Consider the following 19,676-nt stretch of genomic DNA (forward strand, 5'->3'; position numbering starts at 1 on the left):
CAACAGCTAGGGGGTGTAACTCTTCTTCCATAAAGAGTAATAACTTTATCATAAGGCTGGCCAGAAAACAGATCAGATACATAAATCTTTCAAATTCATAATAAAAGCAATAATATCCTATGACAATTTTAAGGGAAAATGCACATAATTATAATTAACCTAATATTTACTGATTTTAAGTATATATACAAAAGTATTACGGCTGTGCTGCTTCGACCAATCAGAGTCGTCCTTTCACAACTACATAAGTCTTGCTTTTGCTTACTTACACACATGCTATATGCGATTTCACTTAAGTGCAAATGTAAAATATATTGATTTAGAGCACTCAATGTGAAAATTATATAGAGTTTTCGCAAACATTTTTTTAAACTAATGTTGTATTTTACAGGTGTCAATTCCTGCATTCCTGCATAAATCATGCAAGCAGATAGAGGTAGATGGCTAGTGTTTTAAAAAAAAAAAATCAAAATTAACATTTAATTGGAAGAGGTTTGCTATGAGAAACATCAACATGCCATCAGTCCATGCCAACATGTAAATTAATCCCATTCGTTAAATTCGGCTCATTAAAGCCTAATGAAAAAAAGGTGTTCAAATGAGAACAGGGGCAATTAAAGTCCCAAGGAAAATGCATGTTTTAAAAATAACTTCTACAAAATGTATCTTTAAGTTGTGCGAAAATATAAATTTGAAATAATGTGTGCAAGTTGCTTATTGCGCTTGAAAGAGTGCAAGCTAATGATAAATGTCCTGAACCGTCAGCTTTGTAGGAAAACTGAGCAGTGAGGGGGTTCACTGCTGCCTGTTGAGGCACTCAAAAAAAAGAAAAAGAAAAAACGAGGCTATGCAGCTAACTTTGCCTACAGGCAAAATAAGACACAAGCACAACCAGTCACGATGTGTTAAAGCATTAGAGTAAAACAAAAAAATGCACCGTTACCTATCACATTGGTGTGGGTTGTGTTGTCTCCGTAGAAATATGAAGGTAAAAACTTGATTTAAAAGCCTGTAACTCCTCTGCAGTGGGGGTCCGCTCCGACAGCACAAATGTCAGTATAGTGCGTCACATTAAAGCCACAGTTGGTTGCCGAAAACCCCCGAAAAAGAAGCTATTTACAAAAGCATAACTTAGCTACTATCTTATCCTTCTAAAAAAGGTCGGCGGTCAGCGGTATGTGCAGCAAGCCGCAGCCGACAGACAGACACCTCCCACCGGGCAGTGGAGCCAAGTTCGCTCGCTGGTGTCGCGGCGGCTCCGGTACTTCTTTCTGTCTGTCTGTGTTGTCTGTGTCCGGGTCTGCAACCGCAACCAAAAAGGCAACAGTGTCACTCAAAGATGCTTTGTCCTCATCCGCATCAACATCCAGTCCGCTGCTGTGACCGCCGTTTCGCTCCTCTTGGCTTGTGTGGCGCAATAAATCCGCTGTGATCCACAGTTATTCCCAGTTTTCAAGCCATCGGACGGCGGCTCCGTCTGCTCTCTGCTCTTCTCTGGCGATGACTCGACAAGGCGACGGCAGCAGGGCTTTCACACAGACGAGCCGCGTCAACCCTCCGCCGTTAACCCGGATCATACCGGAAAAGTAGTGCTCTTTCAAAGTAAAACATGATATATATGATTTATCATCCAAACCGCACACGCATGAGCTGTGTGTGTGTGTGTGTGTGTTATGGAAGGACCAAGTAAAAATAATGTATTTAGATTCTACTTAACCCTCTGGAGTCCATCTATTTATTGAAAATACACGTTTTATTTACAGTAATAACTTTATTGATATATGATATGTAGACAAGCTGAGAAAGCCAGTTTAAAGTGCAATCGTAGGAGCTTTTACACATTGTGCCATTTATGTTTCTAGACCATTTTTAAAATGTGAATTTTCTTTCTACAATGAAAACTATTACTATTTTTAATTCACATGCAAATAGTTTTTGTGTGTATAAATGGTAAAAAAAAAAAAAAAATTAAAAATGGTACATTTCCATAGACACCTGTGTTTTTTGTTTGTATTTTCGGTTCCTGGCAGCTTTATACTTTGTTATTTAAAAATAAAATGAAGAATCTGACTGATAGCCAAGTTTGAGTCGAGAAAAAGGAAACATACATGTGATGTAAGGACAGACTGAAAGACTCAGAGATGGAAATGAAGGCACAGGAAGTTGACAAATTTGAAACAAAATCTCCTGGACTTCAGAGGTTTAAGTAAAAGTATGACCATAAATCACTAACAGTACAAAAAGTAAATGTACTCATTATACAATATACCACATTTTATTAAGTGTTAATGAAATTATTGTATTATAATTATGATATTTGCATTATTTTAACCTTGCATATTTGCCGTTATTTTCCTATCCTTATCATTATGTACTTTACTTGAGTATTTCCATTTTATGTTACTTTATATTTCAACTCCAACACATTTCAGTGGGAAATATTGCATGTTTTACTCCACTGTATTAATTTGACTAAGTTACTAGTTAATTTACAGGTACATCAATCTATCAATAATTATAACCCAATAATATAATAGATTTTGTTACACTTGGTTCTAAAATGACCCATTCTGAATAATGGGTATATAGTATCATAGTATCATATAAGTATCATTTGGAATGCTGGACTGTTGTGATGGGAGTATTTCTAAACTGTGGTATTACCAGAATACAATATATGACAACTTCTTCCACCACTATATAAGATACTATGGAGAACAAAATAGAAATACCCAAGTACAAGTACCTCAAAATTGTATTTACCTACAGTACATGTACTTGTTACTATCCACCACTTGGAATGGCCAAAAAATTAAGTCACATAAACCCACCTAAGCGTGCTTAATCTAGTGAACAATGCTATTGTTGAATACATAATCCCATTTTTTTAGGCTGTGAGTGTTTGTGAGTACATCCTGCAGCTCTCACGCTATTTACTCGCACCACGCTTCCTATTTGTCCTTTGTGTTATTATTGCGCAGAGGACAGCAGAGACACAAGCTGCATCTGTTTGATCCGCCAGGGATCCATCTGTGTCCCTGCTGTGTCCAATAAACAGAGCTGGGGAAGGAGAGGAAATGTCTCTCACCTTTTTTCTGGTTTGATACAATAGTAATAGAGTCATACAGTTATATAGTCGAGGATAGGGATATGCTATATTACTCTTTTTATCTATTTATTTCATTTTAAATAAGTATGAGCATATTTTTTGGTCCATTTATGTGTGAATTAACTTAAACTTAAACTTAAAAACCCAGTTACTTCTTATTTGTTTAAAATGATAATTGTATTTTTTATTTTTTTTTTAGAGAGAATTGGTTTTCTTGACTGAAATGGGCAAAGGAGGGAAACTACTTGCTATATTTTTTTTGTTTTAATGTACTTATTCTCCTACAATTACAAGCTAAAAAAACCCTGCTGACCCCAAAAAATGATTTGGTGTTATGAGCAAATAACAAAGTATATATTTGTTGAAAATATACTTTGATAAATAGATATGGTTTCCCTAAACTGTGTGTGTGTGTGTGTGTGTGTGTGTGTGTGTGTGTGTGTGTGTGTGTGTGTGTGTGTGTGTGTGTGTGTGAAAAATGGATACGGATACAATGTTTTTACTTAATTTGCATATTGTCAAGTGACATTGAGCTCCTGGCGCTGAAAAAATGCTGCAACACGTTCATTAATAAGACTTTTATGCTGACAGGCTGAAACCAGAAGCACTGTTGTTTATTCTGCTGGTCTTGACAGAATCTTGGAACCACACAAACTCCAGTTTCCTCAGCCAGTCAGCAGCAGCAAAGTGTGAATCAACATATTTATTATTTTATTTTTATGTCTCTGTTATGCTTGACACATCCATAGTTAACCTTTCTGATTGACTGACCTTGTAATTGTGTGTGTTCATGAGTCTCTCCCTCTCTCAGTGTGTGTGTGTGTGTGTGTGTGTGTGTGTGTGGCCTTCACTTGCTCACTCTCTTACAACCTCATTATCATTTTTAATGTCACACAGGCCCTTGACTCATGAATCCCTCTGATATTCCTACAAGATTTATTAGTCGTATACTTAACAGCCTTAAAGTATCATTAAGAGTTATATACCTTGACAATGTTTATTTTTAAATTTAGTTTATTACAGATAACTACAGTTGTCAAAGGGGAGGGAATAACCAGAAATTTGAAATGAGAACATAAGGGGCTTGAGTCCGAAGCTTAAAGTAAGTGCACATCACAATGTTACCACAGTTAAGAATCTGACATTATGTCTCTCAGATCTCCACACCCTGATATTGAGCTGCAGCGCCTGTGGCAAGAATAATCAAAACAGGATAATGGCTTTAACCTGCTCATCAGTCTACTTCCTAAAAGAGGAGGAAGAGCTCTCATACACACACTATTGTTCATTTTCTCTGTTGGACTTCCTCTTTGTATTGCAAATTATTTACACAAAAATGAACATGCACCAAACATCCCTAATTAAACATTTTCTCACTGACGTCATTACATATAAATAAAGAGCTGTTTCACAGCTTCAGGTTTTCATTAAAGAAGGTCCTAATTTATTTCGAATATAATTATAGTTGCACATATGATTTATTTCTCAAAATGTATGCAAAGTTCCTTTTTTGTGCAGAATAATTAATAATTTATTCTTCTTTTAAATGAGCAGACCTCAACAGCTGTTTTGGTTTTACGAAACTTTACCTCTCTAGATTAAGAAACTTCACACATACTGGATTGAGATATTTGTGCAAATGTAAGCAATATGCCATAAAAAAAAATCACCACTGGCCTATGAGCAGTAAACTATAATGTATACAGTCATTGCCATATCTTATCTCAAATATAGCTGTTATCTAAGCTTCCAATGTTAATAGCAAGATAATTTGCTCAGTATTGCTGCTACGCAATCAGCAAACAGTCCTGGCATGATAAAGAGTTGCTATGAATCTTTTCATACCTGCGCCTCTCAGATACTCCAGTGTTTGTTAACCAGTAGGCGCGGACACAAACTGGGTCAGGAACTTGTTGTTTTTGGATCTCCACATGACCACCAGGAGTTTAATATCAGCCTGTGGTGTTTCTGTACAGAGCAACTCATTCAGTTTGGGTCTTGAAAAAGAATATGGTGCAAGTGTGTGTGTGCTCTTTTGCCTGTGAGCACACATGCTGCACATGTTTACCCTGCGCTTTGCTTAAGGCGGTGAAACAATATGTGAGGTTGCCACAACAGCATGACAGCAAGTCAGGACTGAACACACATTGGGAGAGTACACAAAGAAATTACTGAATGCATAAATTGTACATGCAGTATATTTATAACTGCCAACTATTGTTTATGAAATACATAAGCACTGGTAAATTATACCTTGAATTGCTATGAGATTCACTGTGCAAGCAATATTTTTGCTTTATTTTATTTTACGACTTCTCCCATCCCCCATGTAGCATGCATAATGATACATTTTAGTCAAAATTGACTTAGATTATACGTTTTACATTCCACATGTTTCAATGTACATCCCCTGGCACATGGCCAAATACGACAACTATATAAAGACGACTATATATAACTTTGACTCCATTGTTCTTTTTTACTTTCCTATTATTGTCCAGCACCATAATCCTGGAAAGCAGCATGGATATGTTTGAAAGAGTTTGGCCTCAATATTTCTCCAGTACACACACACACTCCTCGACACACCCTTGCCTCTTCCCTCAGTAAGCTGTAAAACTGCACCTGCCTGAAAATTACTCTGTCACAATGTAGGATTTATTGTACTCTCTCTTTTTCCCTCTCCGTTAGCTTAACCTGAAGGCCGAATGCCATACTAGAACAACACAGTTTGGCCCCGGTAGTTCAAGATGACTAGACTGAAACAACGATAAATAGATCCTCATTTCTAACAGCTCATGTAGGACAGTGGTTTCCAACCCTCTTTGATCGGAGGTGTCCTCACTGACCTGTCAGATAAACTTATATGCATTCATTGTTTTCAAATGTATGTTACAAATGTATAACACTATATCTGAAATGCAAGTGGATTTAAATGAACTGTTAGTTTTTGCAGCAATACTACTAATACTAACTGTTTCAACCACTTATCTTTTACTTTGCAAAAGTATTTTTATTAGTTTCTCCATTACGTTAAGCTAATCATTCAAACTGTTTAGTCAGAAGCTTCTTTTAGCTAACTAGCCATTTCAACCGCTAATACTTCAAGCTAATTAATTTAACCATTAGCCTACTTTTAGATGACAATTTTTTAACAGTTTCTCCATTAATACTACTTTAAGCTAAACTGTTTAGCCAGTTACTTCTTTTAGATAACCAACCATTTCAACCGCTAATTATAGGGTAATTATTTGAACTGTTCACCTATTACCATTAGCTACATATTTCAACTGTTTGCAAGATGCATTACTTTAGCTAACTATCTAATAAATTTATCCATTAGCCTACTTTGAGGTTACTTTTTGTTGTTGTTGTTGTTGTTTTTGTTTATCCGTTAATTCAACTAAGCTGATTTTTCAAACTGTTTAGCCAGTAACTCCCTTTAGCTAACCAACCATTTCAACCACTTATACTAAGCTAATTATTTGAGCCATTCATCCATTACCATTAGCTACATATTTCAACTGTGTGTTACTTTAGCTAAAAATTTCCTCCTTAGTTATTGTCTATTAGCCTACTTTTAGGTGGCTTTAAAAAAAAAAAAGCATATCCATTAATACTACTTCAAGCTACTTATTCAACTGTTTATTCAGTAGCATCTTTTAGCTAATATTAATCAACCGTTAATATTACAAGCTAATTATTTCTCTTTTTAGTTTACTATTTTTTTTCCCATTAATGCTAGTTAGTTGTCTACTCTTATTATCACATTAATGCTGGGGTTATCCCTTCCTAAAGTCTTTATGTTAAGCTAAATGATCTGGCTCTAGACTGTAGCCTTATAATGACACACTATGAGAATAGTATCAATAGTATCAATGTTTTTATGCTACTGTCTGCAAGAAAGCAACGCCTCCAAAGCTATGCCTTTAATTTTATAATTATCACACTTTCTAAGTGATACTTTCTGCTCTTTGTGTAAATTTCCATGTGCCCAGCCGACCAGAACATATCAGTGTGAATCACACTTTGCTGGTAACAAATAATCTTTAGCTGACTCAGGAATGAGCTGTCATTGGCATTAAACTATGTTTGAGCAATCTAGGAAAAACTGAAGCTTATTCCAACATTGCAATTGTCGCAACCCTTTGTCAGTGCAATGCCTGAAATGTAAATGTTGTGTATAGCTTTTGATTCATTTGAAATCTCTTCATGGTTGTCCATTGTGCAGGCAGTCACAGGACTTGTAAGGAAGCAACAGGTCTCATTAGCTTGACTGACTCAAACAGCTGGATTTCATTAACGGAGCAATTCTGACAACATAAGCTTTCACTCACTGACTTGGAAGGCTTTGAGAAATAAACCGAAATGGACATTTTGACCTCTTCCCCTTTTGTCTCCTAGTTTTATCTTTCTTCCCATCCAAACACACTGTAATCTAAACCTCAACACATTTAGCTGTATCCAGTTTGTCTTGCCATCTTACAGAGAACTCTGTGACATATATGTAATGGTTTTAATGACACATGTTAGCATGTTTTTGTTAGGATAGAAGATAAAATGTACATAGTAACAAATTATCCAATTACTACTGTAGGTGAGTGAAGTCATGCCAACACTAAGGCCTGCCAACCTTGAACAATTATGTTTAACATTAACAACTCCATTACCATAACAGTACCCTTACTTGTTTTATAACATCAGAAGGACAGCATTATATTCAAAGAAAAATGGTAAAGAAACTCAACAAATTTAATTCAGAAACTATCAAAAAAAAAAAATCTAGTTTGCATAATTGCTCCCTGCTTTCCATGCCTTTGGCTATATTGACTCACTGACAAAAATATATATTATCTTCATGCCTCACTGATAAAAGCAAGACATTATGAGAACATTTTCTTTTCAGATTTGTTTTCAGTTGACCTTTTTGGTGAAGGAATATTATCTCGGCTCTGTTCAAAATACTGTTCATTCATTTGCATTTACAGAGGGCTGTAGCACAGTTTGTTGCACTAACAGAGGTTTTTATGTATTATAATGCATATGTGCATGTTGAGGGAATGCATGTACCTGTCTGGTTCTGGTCATACAGCGCACACACACACACACACACACACACACACACACACGCATACAAGCAGGCAAATGAGGATGAATATTATGTAGAGGGGGAATATGCAAATAAAGGCAGCTGACATGGTAGTGTGTGTGAGTGTTGATCTATAATATCAAGCCTGCATACATGCAAACTCTTCTGCAGAACTTCAGCTGTCATTAATCAGTTCCGGATGGGTGGATTTTCTTGTTGCACAAAAAAACTGATAAATGTTTCCAGATATCTGTCTTTTAACCTTTCTGATTTCCCATTGTTGCTGTGGTATGATCTTCATTTATCTGTGTCTTTGTGTATGTGAAAACCTGTCATTGCTTGTTAAATGCTATATGGTTTCTTGTTTGTCTCTTCTGCAAATATTTGCATATTATGTATGTGCATGTCAGCATGTATGAATGTATGGAGCACTGACAGATCATGTCATCTGTTAAATATAAAGTTTTACCTGTGCTGAACCAGCTGTCTTACGGGCTACAACAGGTTGGAGAACTTGTCGAAACTCAAACTCTAAAGGCAAATTAGGTCTCTCTGTTTCTTCCTTCCTCACGCTATTTCTTTCTCTAAAATAAACAGAGGCACTTCTCTCTTTTTCTTTTCTATTTCACCATCTTTCTCTCTTCCTGTCCATATTTGTATCTGTTTCTTTTCATCCTTCTTTCTTTTTACTTTAACCAGAGTAACTAAGCATTATTAGGCATCATGAGCACTTAAATGTACAATTTTGCAGTAATAATGAAAATGCAGTTTAACAAAATATATATTATCAATGCCGTAGCAAATTTCTGCATTATGTCTGTGGAATTTTCACAAAATAATGACAATACAAAAGCTACTTATCTACCTGACAATCAAAACCCATGCGTAAATATCTCAGCCTTATCTCAGCCAGTCATGTGTTGCAATATGTATTTTTGTTGCACATATGTATTTTGTGCTACTGAATGCATTCACGGACATCTGACATGAACTAATTTTATCAGAATCTTAAAAAAAAGACATGTTTTGCATAACAAGGAGTTATGTAATTTATCCAGTACACACAGAAGGCTTTGAGACCAGTGAGAAAGCGGATGCTGGCTGTGAATGTGTCCTGTGGGAGAGAATCGGCTATTGTTTTCAGTATTTCATAAAACAAAAACAACAAATGGTCATTTAACAATTGAAATTAGCATTCGAACCACCTGCTACTGTGGAGACTGAATGAAAAGTTCCTGTAGTTGTTTGGAGACTATTAGACTTATTGCACGTCACGGTGCATCTGCTTTACACATGTACAGTATAGACACACACACACACACACACACACACACACACACATCAAAAACCTCTTATTAATACTGTTGATCAAGGGCATGCACTTCCGCAGAACTTATTGAGGAAAGTAACAGTACAACAAATGTTATTTTCTTTATTTTAAATGATGATTTCTTCATTCTTCTTCTGCACTGCATGCAACAAAGTCATTCTTGTCTAATCTCTTGAATTATGTAAGGTATGCCAGTCACTCAGTGTGTGTGCTGTATGCATGCGGGTGATCTGTGTGTCAGAGGATGTTTAAAAAGATCTCATGTTGCAACAGTGAACCTGTCACTTCCCTTCTCTTTGACTCTCTCTCTCTCTCTCTCTCTCTCTCTCTCTCTCTTTTTTTTCTCTCTCTGCTGACATATTTTGGCATTTGTCAATAACACTGGTAGATGTGCAATGGTAGTAATCAACTATTAAAATATTAAAATATTTTGCCATTGTACAGCTATTTTTTCAAGACATAAAATACACGTGTAATGCCACTACAGAGGTCTAATAAATAAAAAAACAATCAATTGGTAAATGGGATAAAAATGTTTATAAAATAGAAACCATGATGGAGCTTCCCCAGTTGGTGATTTGCATTGAGAAAAAAATATACTTTGTATTTTTTTCTAAAATATTGTTTTTAAATATGCAAGATGCATTATCTAATTCTCATATTTTGTGGAATTTAGGATAGATCTACACACACACACACACACACACACACACACACACATAGACATAGACATAGACAAAGTGTAGTAAAATAAACACCTAAATGTGTATTTTGGCGATTTTCTTTCCACTATAGTATTAAAGAAGACATGTTACTTAAGTTAAATAAGCCCAAATCTCATAATTGTTGAGTTATCTTGGTGTTGTGGTTTGTGAACATAAACACTTCATAAGTTTATGTTTTTGCTTCAATGTTGCAACAATTTATAATATATGAGCATGACTATACAGGGATATGCCTTGGTTTATATGTAAAGTTTAATAAAAGGAACTTAGCATACTGTATGAAATAAGGACAAGTTCTCAATTGTTGCACAGTCTTGAGATCATTGCAACATTACTCAGCAGTACATTCTTCTACCAGATAGTGTCACTAAAGAGTCCAGAGGGGAGGTGTGACAGATTTCCCCTGATCTCACTGTAACTTTCATTCTTCACTTTCTCATTTTCTCCGTCACTTCGTTTCCATATGTCTCCCTACAGACCTGTTAGAATCTCATTATCCTCCAAAACATAATTTATCTACACATGTTCTCATTCCCTCGCGGTAACTGTCCAAATTGGAGGCAATCAACGTAAATGAGGTCTTTCTCCCTGCGGGGGTGCGGAGTAGGTTAAATATGACATGCAGGTTTGGTTCTGGACTGTAATTATATATGGAGGGAAAGCCTTAGAGGAGAGGAGAGGAGAGGAGAGGAGAGGAGAGGAGAGGAGAGGAGAGGAGGAGAGGAGAGGAGAGGAGAGGAGAGGGGAGGAGAGGAGAGGAGAGGAATGTGATTAAGCATGGAATGTAATTAAAGAAAAGAGAAAAACCAAAGAATATAATTACATACTTTGATCTAGTCCAATTAGAAATTGCTTTGTTTGGCCGTTTTTCTAACTTGTTTTAATGGAAGTTCAGTATAACGTCTTGCCTGTGGGATAAAAGATAACCACAAATAAGAATTCTCTGTTTGTTTTTTTACGCCTTGGGAGTCCATAATGGGTTGGGTAAGGTATATGAAGACAGCTGAAATGGTGAAAAAGACATTATGAAACCATGTCAAAGCTAAATACTTTATGGTTGAGGGATGTCTTCCAAAAGTTCACGCCTTTTCTCTGAGGAACATATTTGTGGGTACCCCACATTATCAGCATGTGTGTGCATGTCTGCATCAGTGTGTGTCGTGCTGTGGACTACATTTTGTGCATACAAAGCTACATTGTCCAAACCCGGAGTGTCATAAATTCTGCATGGCCTTGAAATGTAGTTATTATGGCAATAAAATAGGCTAAGTCTTTCAGGCAGCAGCTGTTTCCTCCAATTACATATCATACTAAAATGGCTTGCAGCTAAATCTTGTTAGAATAAATGTGCAGTGTGGAAAAATCTGTAAATGGAAGATAAAATGTGCAGGTGGGTCAACAAGTGGCTGAACCAGACATGCAAGTCTCCGTTAGAGTGCATGGGGACATTCAACAGGTGGATAATATTACCGTTTAATGTAATGAGTATTTGAGACAACAAATGAGAGTACACACAATTTTCTGGTTATCTGCAGTTATGCTTAACATTTAATTTCCTGTTTCCCAGGAAAGTAAGTGATGAACTCCTGGGAAGTAAAGCCACAAGAAAACATTGAAGGCGCGCGCGCGCGCGTGTGTGTGTGTGTGTGTGTGTGTGTGTGTGTGTGCAGTTAATGTTTGAGTAAATAATGCTGAAATTGGAGTAATTCTGAGTGCATCGAAAGCAGTTTCAATAAACGTATTGTGTGGGAAAAAAAGCTTTTTATGTCTTGATGGCTGAGTGTCATGCATGTCTACGTCTGTGTGAATGTGTGATTAAATTTGTTTACTGTCTGTCTCTCGCTGTGAGTGTTTTGTCAACCTTTTTTTTTCTCCAAGCAAAGCCCTCCTGCAGTGACTGAATCATTTCCTTTATGGCGCCTTCGGAAATATCCACTCTCCATAAATTGGTGCAACTACAGTCTCCATCTTATAAATGAGTTTAATGGGTGCTGCAGGTGTCCCAGCCACAGACACACATCAATCGTTGACCCATTTTGGCTTATATTGGTATAGATGGATGACTGGACAGGCCTACCGGGCCCAGGTCCCCCCAAATAGACCAAACCAACTCCAAATATGTGCAAAACGACTGGAAAGACACACCAAAGGGGATTGAAAAACCACAAACAAATAATAATTTCAAAAAGACACAAACTGACCATGGAAAGACCCCAAATGACTACAAGGAGGCACAAATCAACCACAAAGAGACAAAACTGACTACACAAAGATACAAAAACAACCACAAAGAGACACAAAATTACTACACAAAGACACAAATCAACCACAGAGAGACACAAAAAGATTACAGAGACAAAAAACTCACTACTCAGAGACAAAAAACAACAGCAAAAAGACAAAAATAAATACACAAAGACACAAATCAACCACAGAGAGATGTGTTACGACTACAAAAAAATATTTTAAAAAACAAAAACAAATACGGCTAAACAACTATAATGTCTGAATTTCCTATCTTCATGTGTTGATGTAAGGATCATTATTTAATTGAACACCAATGATTAGCATTATGTTGTATGTTTTGCTAATAGAAAGACACCGAGGGAGCCTTTAAATAAAATGTTGATCTGATGAATGCCTATGCACACCTGGACGCCTCAGTGATACACACTTGCATTTTGATCTGTGCTGTTAGTTTCTCCCTCATCGTAGAGTACCCTGCTCCTTCACTTGTGTATGTTTGCACATGAATGTGGGCGTGACAATATCTGTGTACATAATCTGCAAGTGTGTGTGCACCGGTGTTTGGTCTGATAATAATCTTATCAGCTGGTATCAGAAGCTGAGATGTGCAAAGTCGCTCTGTGAGTTACCTGTTGAGTCAGTGTGTGTGTCTGCGCGTTTGCATCACTGTAATGAAAATTATTGTAGCATAAAGGCCTTTTATCATTCCCAGAATGAGAGGCTGGTACTGTCTCGGTGTTCGTATGTGCATATGTGGACAGCAGACAGAGGTAGAAAGCGAGAGGTCAGCGCAGCCTGGTACTCAACTGCTGAAGCCCTATCTTTGTGTGTGCGTGATATGAGTGTGTGTGTGTGTGAGAGAGAGAGAACGAGAGAGTGACAGAGAATGAGAGTACAACAAAGAGACAGAATGACAAAGACAGAGCATTGTATATGTTCCAGTCATTATCATTACACAGTTTCACGTGTCGCTTCAGCTGATTTTAAGTCAAATGGAAAACGTCTAAATCTAAGCTAGTCTCAATTGACCGTACGCTAATGTGCAGTGAACAATAATAAAACTACTAAGTCATTTTTTAACGATGTCTGGCTAAAATGACACTGGCAGGTTTGATTAACTGTATCTAGCTAACGTTATGCTAACGCTAACTACATGAGTTGGATGAAAATGCTCGCTCCAGCTAACTATTGTTTCCAGGAAACTTGTTCAAAAAATCTGAACCCTGTAAAACAAGTCTTAAATAATTATGCACCTTATGACTACATGACATCATGTTAAAGTCATTCAATTAGCAACCTCAGCGCAAGTGTTTTGTGTAGAACTGCATTGTTGCCGTGTTTCAAAGAAGCACTAGTGGTTTAAGCATTAAAAGGAACTAAATATTAGAGCAATATTTTATTCTACATGTGTGGCTGCTTTGTTTTCAACCATTCAAAAGAAAAACCTTTTATGAAGAGAAATAACAAGTACTACAAGAAAGTGTTGCCTGGGGTTCTTGGGAGTGTAAACCATTATAGAGCAGGGCAGAGCCACTAACTAAACACTTGGACTAACTCACTTGTAAGACAACAATTAATGCAGTTAGTTGTGTAAGTTTAAGTCATTGACCCTAGAGGTAATGCTCTGTTACTATCTACTGTAGGTACTAATCTAGCTAGCCTGACATGCTAACGATTGTATTTTACATTAGAGCAGGAAAATACCAGAGGTGTGGACTCGAGTCACATGACTTGGACTTGAGTCAGACTCATGTCAAGAATTTGACGACTTTTGACTTGACTTGACAAAATGTAAAGGGACTTACAACTTGACTTGGACTGGTAGTAACTTATGACTTTATGATTGACAAAAAACCCAAAGATTGAAAAGTATGTTACTAAGGACCCCTCTATCTCTCTTTGTGTAAATGTGTGCGTCTCTCTCTGTGTCTGTCTGTCTGTGTGTGTCTGACGTGTGCAACATCCAGTCAAATTCGATGCATGTTGTTTTAATCCGACAGCATCCATCAAATCAAATTGCACGACAACCAATAAAGAATAACTGTCAAAAAACTGCGCCAGTTGGCAAAAATGATACCAAATAGTTTCATTCGGGTATAAAAACTACAAAAAATGGTCAACAAAAAACGATTTGCAGTATGCTCTTGTTATGCACTTGTTTTTTTTTCAAATGTGTTTGAAGAATGTTCTTGCAAGAAAAAGTTTTGATAAATAAATACAACTTTTAAAAGCATACATGATCCGTGTAAATATTATAACTTAAAAGGACTCGAAACTCAAACTGTAGGACTTGGGACTTGAATTGAGACTTGTCAGTCTTGACTTAGGACTTGACTCGGGACTTGAGGGCAAAGACTTGAGACTTAGTTGTGACTTGCAAAACAATGACTTGGTCCCACCTCTGGTAAATACACTTCTACTACTTCTACGCTTTTACTTTTGAAATGCATGAGTATCGCTCCTGGTAGAGCACACAATCACACAGCTCTTAAGCACCACTCATTTAACTTTAGAAGACAGAGCTGGAGTCAACATGCGTATGCTGCAGCTTAAACTCTGTAATTAAAGGGCTCTTCATGTTTACCTTATGTTTGTCTAAAAGGCAATAAAAGTGTTTTCTGAAATGCTGTAGCTTTCCCACCAAAGACAGCTTGTATCATCACAACATTAGCACCTCATTACCAGTGTCACCCCTGCAGTTATTGTGTAAGGCACATTATGATTCAAGCATTTTGCACCTGGACGTCTCCACTCATTATTGTTCAGCATATAAACCACATTACCTTTCCCCAGCAGCAGAGGCATGCGATTGCTCACTTTCACATTAAAAAACAAGCGTGAGTCATTTAATGACCACGGGCAAATGACAATGGAAATCTGCTTGCATGGTGAGTATGCTATTAATAACCTATACACACAAAGTTATTGGCATTCATTCATGAGAGAGGACACTGCAACAAAAAGCCTGTGTTGCAGGTTCTGTCAGTGTTTCGCAACACCTCATAACTCTGTTTACAGTCAAGCTAAAAATTGCCACATCAAGAACGAAGCAGCTCAAAGGCCCCTGAAGGCTTAATTTATAGAGACAAACATTATCGCAGATTGATGTAAATTACAAGTATGGGGTTTTCAGCTTCTGTTTTACCCTCCACATATAGAAACATGTGCAACCCAGTCTAGAATGTCCTCAATGAACTCTGTCTCTTCAAAGTACCTGTTTATCTTTATTGTTTGCAGACGTGTACCAACCTGAGTAACCTTCTCAGGAGCAGGATTACACATTTAGCTGTCAAAAACTCATCCTTTAAGTCTCTGTAATCCAGCAGAGAGAGTTGAGATATGTACCATATATCTCTAAGTGTTTGATCTACACGGCAGTTATTCTTTCTAGGAAGAACTGGGAAAACTGAAATTGGCATCTCCCAAAGACTCTCTGTTTCTAGGAACCAAAGAATGGGGAGGTTTTGGCTGAGTACCTCGTGTAAACCCAGTTTCTAGGAATGAAAATCTGTGGGCAGGACAGTTTGTTTTTAACCTCATTTTGGGATTAGTCTGGAATCTATTGGTCTCAAATAGTCCATTATGTGCCTCTAATATATATATGTCCCTGAAAGACAGCAAAGGCATCGTTCTGGATAACCACAAAAATAAAATAACTTCTTGGACGGTGTCAGATGACACGTTAAAGCAAATTTATCACGAATGACAAAAAAAAAAAAAGGGAAAGGGCAGATGTTTCAGGTTTCACGCCAGAAAAGAAACACATTATCCATTATAAGAAGGAAAATTGACAACAGCTCAGTCCCTGAAGATATGTCCTAAATATATACTGTGTAATATTATTGTTTTGATGTTTTGAGAAAGCAGTTTGTCCATATTGAAGACAACGCACATGTATAATGCCTGGTGCAAACTAGGATTTTCAAATCCTTACTGATTTTGAAAAGATCATAGACGTAACTGATAAGATTTTTAATATTATATCATTATACCATAAGAACACACAAACACTAGACAAATCAGTCAAGACACAGGGCTGCAGTTTATAAAAACAATTTCAGAGTGGTAATTCCAGGGTCTTATGTTTGATCATGCATGTTTCTGAAAAAAAAAAAAATCTATATTGTGGCGGACTGTAATCTTCAGCTGGTTGCTCTGTTTTACGCCAAATCACATAAAAAGAGTAATTATTATTGTAGATAAAGTCATGGCTGATGCTACCTGGTCAGCTGGCTTTCACTGGCAATTCCAGCTTTCTGCTCAATATCTGATTGCTGTTCCTTTCACACTACAGGATTCAAAATCAGGTAGACTTTAGTCTAGTCCTTAACACTAAGATGATGTCTGTAAACTCCTCACACTACAGTGTCATCTAGGGAGATAATTGGTTTAGACTGGCCGGAAGGGCAAATCACCCAAAAATAAGTATCCTCTAGTGTGGCCGCAGTATAAGGTATGTTGCTCTGTACATTTGTGCATGTGCTTACCATAGATGTTGTGTTTAAGTAGTTGACAGTTTGTGTTGGTCGCTGTGTCAGCTATTCTATTTAACAGCATATTAGAGTGCAGAGTGCTTCAAACAGGTTTTGGGGCTAATGCATGTTAAGCTATACAATGGTATCTGAGGAAAGTAATTACAATGCTCTTCAATTCTGTCAACGATGATTTATTGGAGTCTGGATTTGATATTAAGCGATATAGATTTGGGGTAGGAGAGCTTATCTATCTATCTATCTATCTATCTATCTATCTATCTATCTATCTATCTATCTATCTATCTATCTATCTATCTATCTATCTATCTATCTATCTATCTATCTATCTATCTATCTATCTATCTATCTATCTATCTATCTATCTATCTATCTATCTATCTAAATAAATAAATAAATAAAAAAAGAAATTACCTGCTGACAAAAAACTGAGACCACTCCATCTTTATAATGTGGGTCGAAGGTTTACTGTGTGTTCATGTGATGTTCGTACATCACACGTACACTTAACCTAATGAAATTCCTGCCATTGAGGTGATCATTTTTTTGAGGATTATGAGCTTGTGGTGGTGTGTTTAATCACGGCTGACAACCACCATCCCCCCAGGACACTGCGTATGTGTGTGTATTTGCACAAGAGAGAGAGAAAGAGAAGAAAGGACACACTTCATTCTTTAAACTTTTCTGTGTGTTGTCCAATGTTGGTGGTCTGTATGTATGCCATATGAGGAAAAAGCCAAAGTAAACCGAATAATTCTTCTATAAATGTGACATTTGTGTATTTGTTTGTGGTGTTTTATTTTTGTGTGAACCTTTTTTTAAGCTCCTGGAATTTCCACTTACACTGACAGGTTGGGTTTAAAGGGATTCTGTCTGTCTGTCTCTCCCTCAAACCGTCTTTCTTTTTCAAAGTCAACAGAAGAACATTCCTGTGCCTCCTTAGTTTTACAAAGGGCCATTCACTCTTCTAATCTAATAAAGCTTCATTTTCATTTGAAAAGGTTTTATATTTTTCTTCTAGTCACACTCTGCAGGCTATTGTGGAGACTACTGTGATAACTTAATCAAATTCTTTTCATTTCCCACATTCATCCCCCCAAAATAGGCCGTGTAGGTTTGTACAAGTAGCTTATTGTAACTATTATTTATGTTTATTTTAGGGCAACCTTTAGTGGCCATAGTGATTATGACAGGAACAAAGGAGGAAGTCAGGTGATGCAGGAGTATAAAGACGACAAAGTCCGTCTGGGGAGGGTGAATGAATGAGTCGGTAACGCTTTATATTAAGGTCCTTGTAATAACCATTAATTAACAAGTAATAAGGCCCTTGTAAGTCCTTACAATATGCTTATTAACATTATTGTGTGTTTATAAGCTTATATAAGTGTTAATAATGGCATTACAAACACCCCTGACCCACCCATTATGTCTTTGCCATGCCTTTATTAATCTTATTTTGTTTGTTTATTGATATTAAAATATTCTTTATTGCTCATCTATTATAAGTTAACTATAAGTTAACTATGCTTTTTGAAACTACCGGATCTAAAGCGAGAACAATGCCTTATTACTTGTTAATTAATGGTTATGAAGGACCTTATTATAAAGCGTTACCAATGAGTCAAACAAAGGTAGGACTTTCGTTACCTACATAACTTAACCATAACATAATGTCCTTAACTTACATCACGTAGGTATGATAGTTTAACATATATGCATAACTGAAGTTATGTAACAAACTTATTTTAATCTTATTCATGTTTTTTTTTTCCTTACATAACCTGTCCCAGGAGCTTTGGTGCCTGAACCTAACCAAACTGCTACTCTTTCACAACGTTAACCACACTTTAAAAACTGAAAGCATTACATATAGTTATGGGGTTGTGTTGATCTTCTGATAGGGGCGCTAATACAAGAAACATTCGTTTATGGCTGTATGGGTGAGTGGACTTGTTGCTTGTCGTGTGCTGCACATTAGCAATACTGCCAAAAAATGTATCTTGCAGTCATTCTTCTCTTGTTTTAAGTCAAGTCAATTTTATTTATATAGCCCAAAATCACAAATCACAGATTTGCCTCAAAGGGCTTTACAGACTGTACATGGTACGACATCCTCTGTCCTTAGACCCTCACATCGGCCAGGGAAAAACTCCTTAAAAAACCCTTTTAGCAGGGGAAAAAGAAGAAGAAACCTCACATGCATAGATTAAAGCAAGACGAGATAACACATTCTTTCTCTTACAAATTAAAAGTTTAGTTTCAGTAGGTCAACTCCAGGTCTTGTGTATTCAGACCTAGTGGGTCTGGTATGAACAACAGATTATGGTGGCTAATGCTAGCTAATGTTAATAACTCCCGGCAAATTACATTTTACTCTCCTCTAGTGGTTTGTGGCCTTGCAGACAGTTCTGACTGTATATGTCCAGGTTTTTTTTTTTTAAATATCCGTCTCTAACATTCCTGATTTCACTCTGACATCTTTAGGTCCCTGTTACAGAGGCTCGGGGTCCCCTCATTTAGAGAGCTGTAAACTTCTAACAGTAGAGCCTCAGTGCTTTTTTACGAGAAGAGACCTGACCTCAGTTAACTTAACAGAAATACAGCAGAATGTTTTTGTTGAGCAAACAAACACAAATAGACACAACTTGGTGTGCATTGACTTGGTCACTCAAGTAAAGCCATA

The 19,676-nt window shown here is 36.8% G+C and overlaps 1 protein-coding gene across 1 annotated transcript in view; it reads right to left on the minus strand.

Moving 5' to 3' along the window:
- wnk1b (WNK lysine deficient protein kinase 1b) overlaps positions 1-1,554 on the minus strand; it is a 108,629-nt gene extending 107,075 nt beyond the window's left edge. Inside the window, exon 1 of the mRNA XM_059326445.1 lies at positions 944-1,554. The gene's annotated coding sequence lies outside the window, so the exon portion shown is untranslated. The remainder of the gene's footprint in view (positions 1-943) is intronic.
- Between the last annotated feature and the right edge of the window lie 18,122 nt (positions 1,555-19,676).

This window comes from Centropristis striata, chromosome 22 (assembly GCF_030273125.1).
Source record: "Centropristis striata isolate RG_2023a ecotype Rhode Island chromosome 22, C.striata_1.0, whole genome shotgun sequence".
Lineage (NCBI taxonomy): Eukaryota > Metazoa > Chordata > Actinopteri > Perciformes > Serranidae > Centropristis > Centropristis striata.